Here is a 10000-nt window from a genome sequence, read left to right as displayed (position 1 = left end):
GGCCGCGTCGACCCCCGGCTGCCGGCCACTGCCACCGGACCGGCTGCCGGAAAAATGCCTGCCGGAGCGGGCCCCGGCTTAAGGCCAGGCGGAAAAGGGACGAGGCGCCGCCGCCTCACCTGCCACCGATCGTCCCAGGGGGGCCGCCCCCCCTTCAACCGGGCCGGCACGGCAGCCGACCGGAGCGGAGCAACACACACGCGGGGCTTCTCACCGCCTCGCTGCGGCCAGCGAGCGGCTTCTCGACACGGTCTTTCGGGCCGTCTCTCTCGGCTCTCGGCTCTCTCTCTGGTGGCCCTTCACACTGCCCATTCTCTTCTCTCTGGCTTCTCGGGCAGCTCTCCCCGAAAGAGCGCCCTGGGCAGGACGGGAACCGGGACCAAGCCACGCGGCTCACCCGGCCTAGGCGGCACTCGCTCTGCCCCGACGACCGCGCGGCGCGGCCGCCCTATCCTCCGCCTTGCGACGCAGGCACCCTGGAAACCTGCGGGGACGCGGCCCGTCACCTCGCTCCCAATATACGGAAAGATAAGTCCAAGGCCGCCGACGCCTCCAAGGAGACGAGTGGAAGTCGACCGGGAGGGTGCGCCAGCGCAGGCCGACCGCTACGTCGACATAGCCGGAGGCAGCCTGGAACAGCGACCCCTTGGTGAACTTCCGCAGGCGGCCGCGACACCAGGTCTACCCGGGCGGACGGAGACCAGGTCTACCCCGGCTCCGGGATACCAGGTCTACCCCGGCCGCCGGGTACAAGGTCTACCCCGTCTCCGGGATACCAGGTCTACCCCGGCCGCCGGGTACAAGGTCTACCCCGGCTCCTGGATACCAGGTCTACCCCGGCCGCCGGGTACAAGGTCTACCCCGTCTCCTGGATACCAGGTCTACCCCGGCCGCCGGGTACAAGGTCTACCCCGTCTCCTGGATACCAGGTCTACCCCGGCCGCCGGGTACAAGGTCTACCCCGTCTCCTGGATACCAGGTCTACCCCGGCCGCCGGGTACAAGGTCTACCCCGGCTCCGGGATACCAGGTCTACCCCGGCCGCCGGGTACAAGGTCTACCCCGTCTCCTGGATACCAGGTCTACCCCGGCCGCCGGGTACAAGGTCTACCCCGTCTCCTGGATACCAGGTCTACCCCGGCCGCCGGGTACAAGGTCTACCCCGGCTCCTGGATACCAGGTCTACCCCGGCCGCCGGGTACAAGGTCTACCCCGGCTCCTGGATACCAGGTCTACCCCGGCCGCCGGGTACAAGGTCTACCCCGTCTCCTGGATACCAGGTCTACCCCGGCCGCCGGGTACAAGGTCTACCCCGTCTCCTGGATACCAGGTCTACCCCGGCCGCCGGGTACAAGGTCTACCCCGGCTCCTGGATACCAGGTCTACCCCGGCCGCCGGGTACAAGGTCTACCCCGGCTCCTGGATACCAGGTCTACCCCGGCCGCCGGGTACAAGGTCTACCCCGGCTCCGGGATACCAGGTCTACCCCGGCCGCCGGGTACAAGGTCTACCCCGGCTCCTGGATACCAGGTCTACCCCGGCCGCCGGGTACAAGGTCTACCCCGGCTCCTGGATACCAGGTCTACCCCGGCCGCCGGGTACAAGGTCTACCCCGTCTCCTGGATACCAGGTCTACCCCGGCCGCCGGGTACAAGGTCTACCCCGTCTCCTGGATACCAGGTCTACCCCGGCCGCCGGGTACAAGGTCTACCCCGGCTCCGGGATACCAGGTCTACCCCGGCCGCCGGGTACAAGGTCTACCCCGGCTCCTGGATACCAGGTCTACCCCGGCCGCCGGGTACAAGGTCTACCCCGGCTCCTGGATACCAGGTCTACCCCGGCCGCCGGGTACAAGGTCTACCCCGGCTCCTGGATACCAGGTCTACCCCGGCCGCCGGGTACAAGGTCTACCCCGGCTCCGGGATACCAGGTCTACCCCGGCCGCCGGGTACAAGGTCTACCCCGGCTCCTGGATACCAGGTCTACCCCGGCCGCCGGGTACAAGGTCTACCCCGGCTCCGGGATACCAGGTCTACCCCGGCCGCCGGGTACAAGGTCTACCCCGTCTCCGGGATACCAGGTCTACCCCGGCCGCCGGGTACAAGGTCTACCCCGGCTCCTGGATACCAGGTCTACCCCGGCCGCCGGGTACAAGGTCTACCCCGGCTCCTGGATACCAGGTCTACCCCGGCCGCCGGGTACAAGGTCTACCCCGTCTCCGGGATACCAGGTCTACCCCGGCCGCCGGGTACAAGGTCTACCCCGTCTCCTGGATACCAGGTCTACCCCGGCCGCCTGGTACAAGGTCTACCCCGGCCGCCGGGATACCAGGTCTACCCCGGCCGCCGGGTACAAGGTCTACCCCGTCTCCGGGATACCAGGTCTACCCCGGCCGCCGGGTACAAGGTCTACCCCGGCTCCTGGATACCAGGTCTACCCCGGCCGCCGGGTACAAGGTCTACCCCGGCTCCGGGATACCAGGTCTACCCCGGCCGCCGGGTACAAGGTCTACCCCGTCTCCGGGATACCAGGTCTACCCCGGCCGCCGGGTACAAGGTCTACCCCGTCTCCTGGATACCAGGTCTACCCCGGCCGCCGGGTACAAGGTCTACCCCGGCTCCGGGATACCAGGTCTACCCCGGCCGCCGGGTACAAGGTCTACCCCGTCTCCTGGATACCAGGTCTACCCCGGCCGCCGGGTACAAGGTCTACCCCGTCTCCTGGATACCAGGTCTACCCCGGCCGCCGGGTACAAGGTCTACCCCGGCTCCTGGATACCAGGTCTACCCCGGCCGCCGGGTACAAGGTCTACCCCGTCTCCTGGATACCAGGTCTACCCCGGCCGCCGGGTACAAGGTCTACCCCGGCTCCGGGATACCAGGTCTACCCCGGCCGCCGGGTACAAGGTCTACCCCGGCTCCTGGATACCAGGTCTACCCCGGCCGCCGGGTACAAGGTCTACCCCGGCTCCGGGATACCAGGTCTACCCCGGCCGCCGGGTACAAGGTCTACCCCGGCTCCGGGATACCAGGTCTACCCCGGCCGCCGGGTACAAGGTCTACCCCGGCTCCTGGATACCAGGTCTACCCCGGCCGCCGGGTACAAGGTCTACCCCGGCTCCTGGATACCAGGTCTACCCCGGCCGCCGGGTACAAGGTCTACCCCGGCTCCTGGATACCAGGTCTACCCCGGCCGCCGGGTACAAGGTCTACCCCGTCTCCTGGATACCAGGTCTACCCCGGCCGCCGGGTACAAGGTCTACCCCGTCTCCGGGATACCAGGTCTACCCCGGCCGCCGGGTACAAGGTCTACCCCGGCTCCTGGATACCAGGTCTACCCCGGCCGCCGGGTACAAGGTCTACCCCGTCTCCTGGATACCAGGTCTACCCCGGCCGCCTGGTACAAGGTCTACCCCGGCCGCCGGGATACCAGGTCTACCCCGGCCGCCGGGTACAAGGTCTACCCCGTCTCCGGGATACCAGGTCTACCCCGGCCGCCGGGTACAAGGTCTACCCCGTCTCCTGGATACCAGGTCTACCCCGGCCGCCGGGTACAAGGTCTACCCCGTCTCCTGGATACCAGGTCTACCCCGGCCGCCGGGTACAAGGTCTACCCCGGCTCCGGGATACCAGGTCTACCCCGGCCGCCGGGTACAAGGTCTACCCCGGCTCCGGGATACCAGGTCTACCCCGGCCGCCGGGTACAAGGTCTACCCCGGCTCCGGGATACCAGGTCTACCCCGGCCGCCGGGTACAAGGTCTACCCCGTCTCCGGGATACCAGGTCTACCCCGGCCGCCGGGTACAAGGTCTACCCCGGCTCCTGGATACCAGGTCTACCCCGGCCGCCGGGTACAAGGTCTACCCCGGCCCCGGGATACCAGGTCTACCCCGGCCGCCGGGTACAAGGTCTACCCCGTCTCCTGGATACCAGGTCTACCCCGGCCGCCGGGTACAAGGTCTACCCCGTCTCCTGGATACCAGGTCTACCCCGGCCGCCGGGTACAAGGTCTACCCCGTCTCCTGGATACCAGGTCTACCCCGGCCGCCGGGTACAAGGTCTACCCCGTCTCCGGGATACCAGGTCTACCCCGGCCGCCGGGTACAAGGTCTACCCCGTCTCCTGGATACCAGGTCTACCCCGGCCGCCGGGTACAAGGTCTACCCCGGCCCCGGGATACCAGGTCTACCCCGGCCGCCGGGTACAAGGTCTACCCCGGCTCCTGGATACCAGGTCTACCCCGGCCGCCGGGTACAAGGTCTACCCCGTCTCCTGGATACCAGGTCTACCCCGGCCGCCGGGTACAAGGTCTACCCCGTCTCCTGGATACCAGGTCTACCCCGGCCGCCGGGTACAAGGTCTACCCCGTCTCCTGGATACCAGGTCTACCCCGGCCGCCGGGTACAAGGTCTACCCCGGCTCCGGGATACCAGGTCTACCCCGGCCGCCGGGTACAAGGTCTACCCCGGCTCCGGGATACCAGGTGTAGCCCGGGGGGCCGGACAACGGGTCTACCCCGGCGCCCGGAGGAAAAGTCTACTCCGGGGCCATGGCAAGAGGTATTTCCCCATACCCGGGTAGTAGAGCGTTTCTCAATGGCCGGCTTTACCTTTTTTTGCCTGGTGGGGGTGGGGGGGGCGGGCGCGAGGGGGGGGGCTCGGTGTGGGTTTTTTTGGGGGGTGGGGGAATGTGCGTTGCGGGACTTTTGGTTCGAGTTTTCTGGGTTTGTTTTAGGAGTTACGGGGTTATCCCTTTGTTTTTTGTGGCTTGGTTCCCCTTGGTCTGGTTTGGGGTTCGGGTTTCATTTCCCGCGCTTCCCCTTTCCTCCCTTCTCGAAGAGAACGACTCTTCTGTTCCCTCGGCGCAAGAAACTGATCCGGAAAAGGAATTTTCTTGACGAACTTTATTTCTTTCCCTCTGGTACCCAGAGCGATCCCAGACCAAGCTGACAGGCAGCCTGCGTCAGCCTGCCGTCGAAGCAGCGTCAGCAGCCCCCTCCGCCCGGGGTGCCGCGCAGCCCTACCCGGCCGAACGGAATTTCAGTGGGGCCAGCGCGCAAGGGAAGCGAGGGAGGGAGGGAGGGACGGGGGGGCGGGGGGGGGAAGGGAGGGAGAGAGAGACAGAGAGAGAGGGGCACGGTGACACACACGCCGGCTCCACACACTCGCAATCCGACGCCGCCCCCTCAGAGCCCGCCCATCGACGGTTGGGGGCGCCCCGCCTGAAGACTTTCCCTGCCTCCGCCCATCGACGGTTGGGGGCGCCCCGCCCTGCCCCATCAGACTCCCCGGCGCCGCTCGCAGACTACTTTCCCCACCCCCGTCGCCGTCCCCCGCCCGCTCTCTCCTCGGCCGGTTCGCACACCCGCAGCGGCGGGAGGGCCAGGAGCGGGCCGACACCGAGGAAGGCGGGTCCTTCGGCCAGCAGGGCCGGGGCCCACGGCAGAGGCGGCCCCTTTGCCGAGAAGCCTTCTCTTCGGCTCTCGCCCAGCCTTCTGCTTTGACGGCCTTCTTTCCTTGACGCTCCAGCCCGGCCTGGCCCCGTCCGAGCCCGGGGCAGGACGGCAGCGGGGTGGGGGGGAGGGGGGTCGAGCGGCTGAAGGCAGTGAGGGATCCGGAGACGGAGGCAGGAGCCGGGCCGCTGTCGCTTTGGGCACGGAGGAGGCGGGAGCGCTGCCGGCTCCCAACGGCCGGCTCCTTCCCTCTCTAGACTGGCGCCGGGCGGCCGCAGGGTGGGTCGTGCGCGGGACAGCAGGTCCGCCCGGGACACCAGGGCGACAGTTCTGCCGCAGCAGCCGGGCGGCCGGAGGCCGGGCCCGGAGTAGGACGACAGGTCTACCCCGGCGCCCGGAACACCAGGTCTACCCCGGCTCCAGGGCAACAGGCCTACCCCGGCGCCCGGAATTCCAGGTCTACCCCGGTGCCCGGAACACCAGGTCTACCCCGGCTCCAGGAGAACAGGCCTACCCCGGCGCCCGGAATTCCAGGTCTACCCCGGCTCCAGGGGAACAGGCCTACCCCGGCGCCCGGAATTCCAGGTCTACCCCGGCTCCCGGAAGACCAGGTCTACCCCGGCGCCCGGAAGACCAGGTCTACCCCGAGGCTTCCGTGCACCAGGTCTACCCCGGCGCCCGGAAGACCAGGTCTACCCCGAGGCTTCCGTGCACCAGGTCTACCCCGGCGCCCGGAAGACCAGGTCTACCCCGAGGCTTCCGTGCACCAAGTCTACCCCGGCGCTCGGAACACCAGGTCTACCCCGGCTCCCGGAACACCAGGTCTACCCCGGCTCCAGGGGAACAGGCCTACCCCGGCGCCCGGAATTCCAGGTCTACCCCGGCGCCCGGAAGACCAGGTCTACCCCGAGGCTTCCGTGCACCAGGTCTACCCCGGCTCCCGGAACACCAGGTCTACCCCGGCTCCAGGGGAACAGGTCTACCCCGGCGCCCGGAATTCCAGGTCTACCCCGGCTCCCGGAAGACCAGGTCTACCCCGGCTCCAGGAGAACAGGCCTACCCCGGCGCCCGGAATTCCAGGTCTACCCCGGCTCCCGGAAGACCAGGTCTACCCCGGCGCCCGGAAGACCAGGTCTACCCCGAGGCTTCCGTGCACCAGGTCTACCCCGGCGCCCGGAACACCAGGTCTACCCCGAGGCTTCCGTGCACCAGGTCTACCCCGGCGCCCGGAACACCAGGTCTACCCCGGCTCCAGGGGAACAGGCCTACCCCGGCGCCCGGAATTCCAGGTCTACCCCGGCGCCCGGAAGACCAGGTCTACCCCGAGGCTTCCGTGCACCAAGTCTACCCCGGCGCTCGGAACACCAGGTCTACCCCGGCTCCCGGAACACCAGGTCTACCCCGGCTCCAGGGGAACAGGCCTACCCCGGCGCCCGGAATTCCAGGTCTACCCCGGCGCCCGGAAGACCAGGTCTACCCCGAGGCTTCCGTGCACCAGGTCTACCCCGGCTCCCGGAACACCAGGTCTACCCCGGCTCCAGGGGAACAGGTCTACCCCGGCGCCCGGAATTCCAGGTCTACCCCGGCTCCCGGAAGACCAGGTCTACCCCGGCTCCAGGAGAACAGGCCTACCCCGGCGCCCGGAATTCCAGGTCTACCCCGGCTCCCGGAAGACCAGGTCTACCCCGGCGCCCGGAAGACCAGGTCTACCCCGAGGCTTCCGTGCACCAGGTCTACCCCGGCGCCCGGAACACCAGGTCTACCCCGAGGCTTCCGTGCACCAGGTCTACCCCGGCGCCCGGAACACCAGGTCTACCCCGGCTCCAGGGGAACAGGCCTACCCCGGCGCCCGGAATTCCAGGTCTACCCCGGCGCCCGGAAGACCAGGTCTACCCCGAGGCTTCCGTGCACCAAGTCTACCCCGGCGCTCGGAACACCAGGTCTACCCCGGCTCCCGGAACACCAGGTCTACCCCGGCTCCAGGGGAACAGGCCTACCCCGGCGCCCGGAATTCCAGGTCTACCCCGGCGCCCGGAAGACCAGGTCTACCCCGAGGCTTCCGTGCACCAAGTCTACCCCGGCGCTCGGAACACCAGGTCTACCCCGGCTCCCGGAAGACCAGGTCTACCCCGAGGCTTCCGTGCACCAGGTCTACCCCGGCTCCCGGAAGACCAGGTCTACCCCGGCGCCGGGCGGCCGGAGGCCTAAGTCCGCCTCCAGGACACCAGGTCTACCTAGCCCGGCGCCTGGCCTCGCGAGGACCACGTCCGGTGCCGGGACAGCAGGCCTGCCGCCCGGCCGAGCGGCCGAGCGGCCGGAGGACAAGTCCGGCCCGGGTGCGCAGCTCTGTGCGAGGGCTGGGTGGCGCTAGGCTGAGGCCAGCCTTAGACGATATCAGGTCTACCCCGGCGCCCGGAATTCCAGGTCTACCCCGGCTCCAGGGGAACAGGCCTACCCCGGCGCCCGGAATTCCAGGTCTACCCCGGCTCCCGGAAGACCAGGTCTACCCCGGCGCCCGGAAGACCAGGTCTACCCCGAGGCTTCCGTGCACCAGGTCTACCCCGGCGCCCGGAAGACCAGGTCTACCCCGAGGCTTCCGTGCACCAGGTCTACCCCGGCGCCCGGAAGACCAGGTCTACCCCGAGGCTTCCGTGCACCAAGTCTACCCCGGCGCTCGGAACACCAGGTCTACCCCGGCTCCCGGAACACCAGGTCTACCCCGGCTCCAGGGGAACAGGCCTACCCCGGCGCCCGGAATTCCAGGTCTACCCCGGCGCCCGGAAGACCAGGTCTACCCCGAGGCTTCCGTGCACCAGGTCTACCCCGGCTCCCGGAACACCAGGTCTACCCCGGCTCCAGGGGAACAGGTCTACCCCGGCGCCCGGAATTCCAGGTCTACCCCGGCTCCCGGAAGACCAGGTCTACCCCGGCTCCAGGAGAACAGGCCTACCCCGGCGCCCGGAATTCCAGGTCTACCCCGGCTCCCGGAAGACCAGGTCTACCCCGGCGCCCGGAAGACCAGGTCTACCCCGAGGCTTCCGTGCACCAGGTCTACCCCGGCGCCCGGAACACCAGGTCTACCCCGAGGCTTCCGTGCACCAGGTCTACCCCGGCGCCCGGAACACCAGGTCTACCCCGGCTCCAGGGGAACAGGCCTACCCCGGCGCCCGGAATTCCAGGTCTACCCCGGCGCCCGGAAGACCAGGTCTACCCCGAGGCTTCCGTGCACCAAGTCTACCCCGGCGCTCGGAACACCAGGTCTACCCCGGCTCCCGGAACACCAGGTCTACCCCGGCTCCAGGGGAACAGGCCTACCCCGGCGCCCGGAATTCCAGGTCTACCCCGGCGCCCGGAAGACCAGGTCTACCCCGAGGCTTCCGTGCACCAGGTCTACCCCGGCTCCCGGAACACCAGGTCTACCCCGGCTCCAGGGGAACAGGTCTACCCCGGCGCCCGGAATTCCAGGTCTACCCCGGCTCCCGGAAGACCAGGTCTACCCCGGCTCCAGGAGAACAGGCCTACCCCGGCGCCCGGAATTCCAGGTCTACCCCGGCTCCCGGAAGACCAGGTCTACCCCGGCGCCCGGAAGACCAGGTCTACCCCGAGGCTTCCGTGCACCAGGTCTACCCCGGCGCCCGGAACACCAGGTCTACCCCGAGGCTTCCGTGCACCAGGTCTACCCCGGCGCCCGGAACACCAGGTCTACCCCGGCTCCAGGGGAACAGGCCTACCCCGGCGCCCGGAATTCCAGGTCTACCCCGGCGCCCGGAAGACCAGGTCTACCCCGAGGCTTCCGTGCACCAAGTCTACCCCGGCGCTCGGAACACCAGGTCTACCCCGGCTCCCGGAACACCAGGTCTACCCCGGCTCCAGGGGAACAGGCCTACCCCGGCGCCCGGAATTCCAGGTCTACCCCGGCTCCCGGAAGACCAGGTCTACCCCGGCTCCAGGAGAACAGGCCTACCCCGGCGCCCGGAATTCCAGGTCTACCCCGGCTCCCGGAAGACCAGGTCTACCCCGGCGCCCGGAAGACCAGGTCTACCCCGAGGCTTCCGTGCACCAGGTCTACCCCGGCGCCCGGAACACCAGGTCTACCCCGAGGCTTCCGTGCACCAGGTCTACCCCGGCGCCCGGAACACCAGGTCTACCCTGGCTCCAGGGGAACAGGCCTACCCCGGCGCCCGGAATTCCAGGTCTACCCCGGCGCCCGGAAGACCAGGTCTACCCCGAGGCTTCCGTGCACCAAGTCTACCCCGGCGCTCGGAACACCAGGTCTACCCCGGCTCCCGGAACACCAGGTCTACCCCGGCTCCAGGGGAACAGGCCTACCCCGGCGCCCGGAATTCCAGGTCTACCCCGGCGCCCGGAAGACCAGGTCTACCCCGAGGCTTCCGTGCACCAGGTCTACCCCGGCTCCCGGAACACCAGGTCTACCCCGGCTCCAGGGGAACAGGTCTACCCCGGCGCCCGGAATTCCAGGTCTACCCCGGCTCCCGGAAGACCAGGTCTACCCCGGCTCCAGGAGAACAGGCCTACCCCGGCGCCCGGAA

The sequence above is a fragment of the Lonchura striata genome, chromosome 37, assembly GCF_046129695.1.
Source record: "Lonchura striata isolate bLonStr1 chromosome 37, bLonStr1.mat, whole genome shotgun sequence".
NCBI classification, from domain to species: domain Eukaryota; kingdom Metazoa; phylum Chordata; class Aves; order Passeriformes; family Estrildidae; genus Lonchura; species Lonchura striata.
This window is presented reverse-complemented; position numbering follows the sequence as displayed.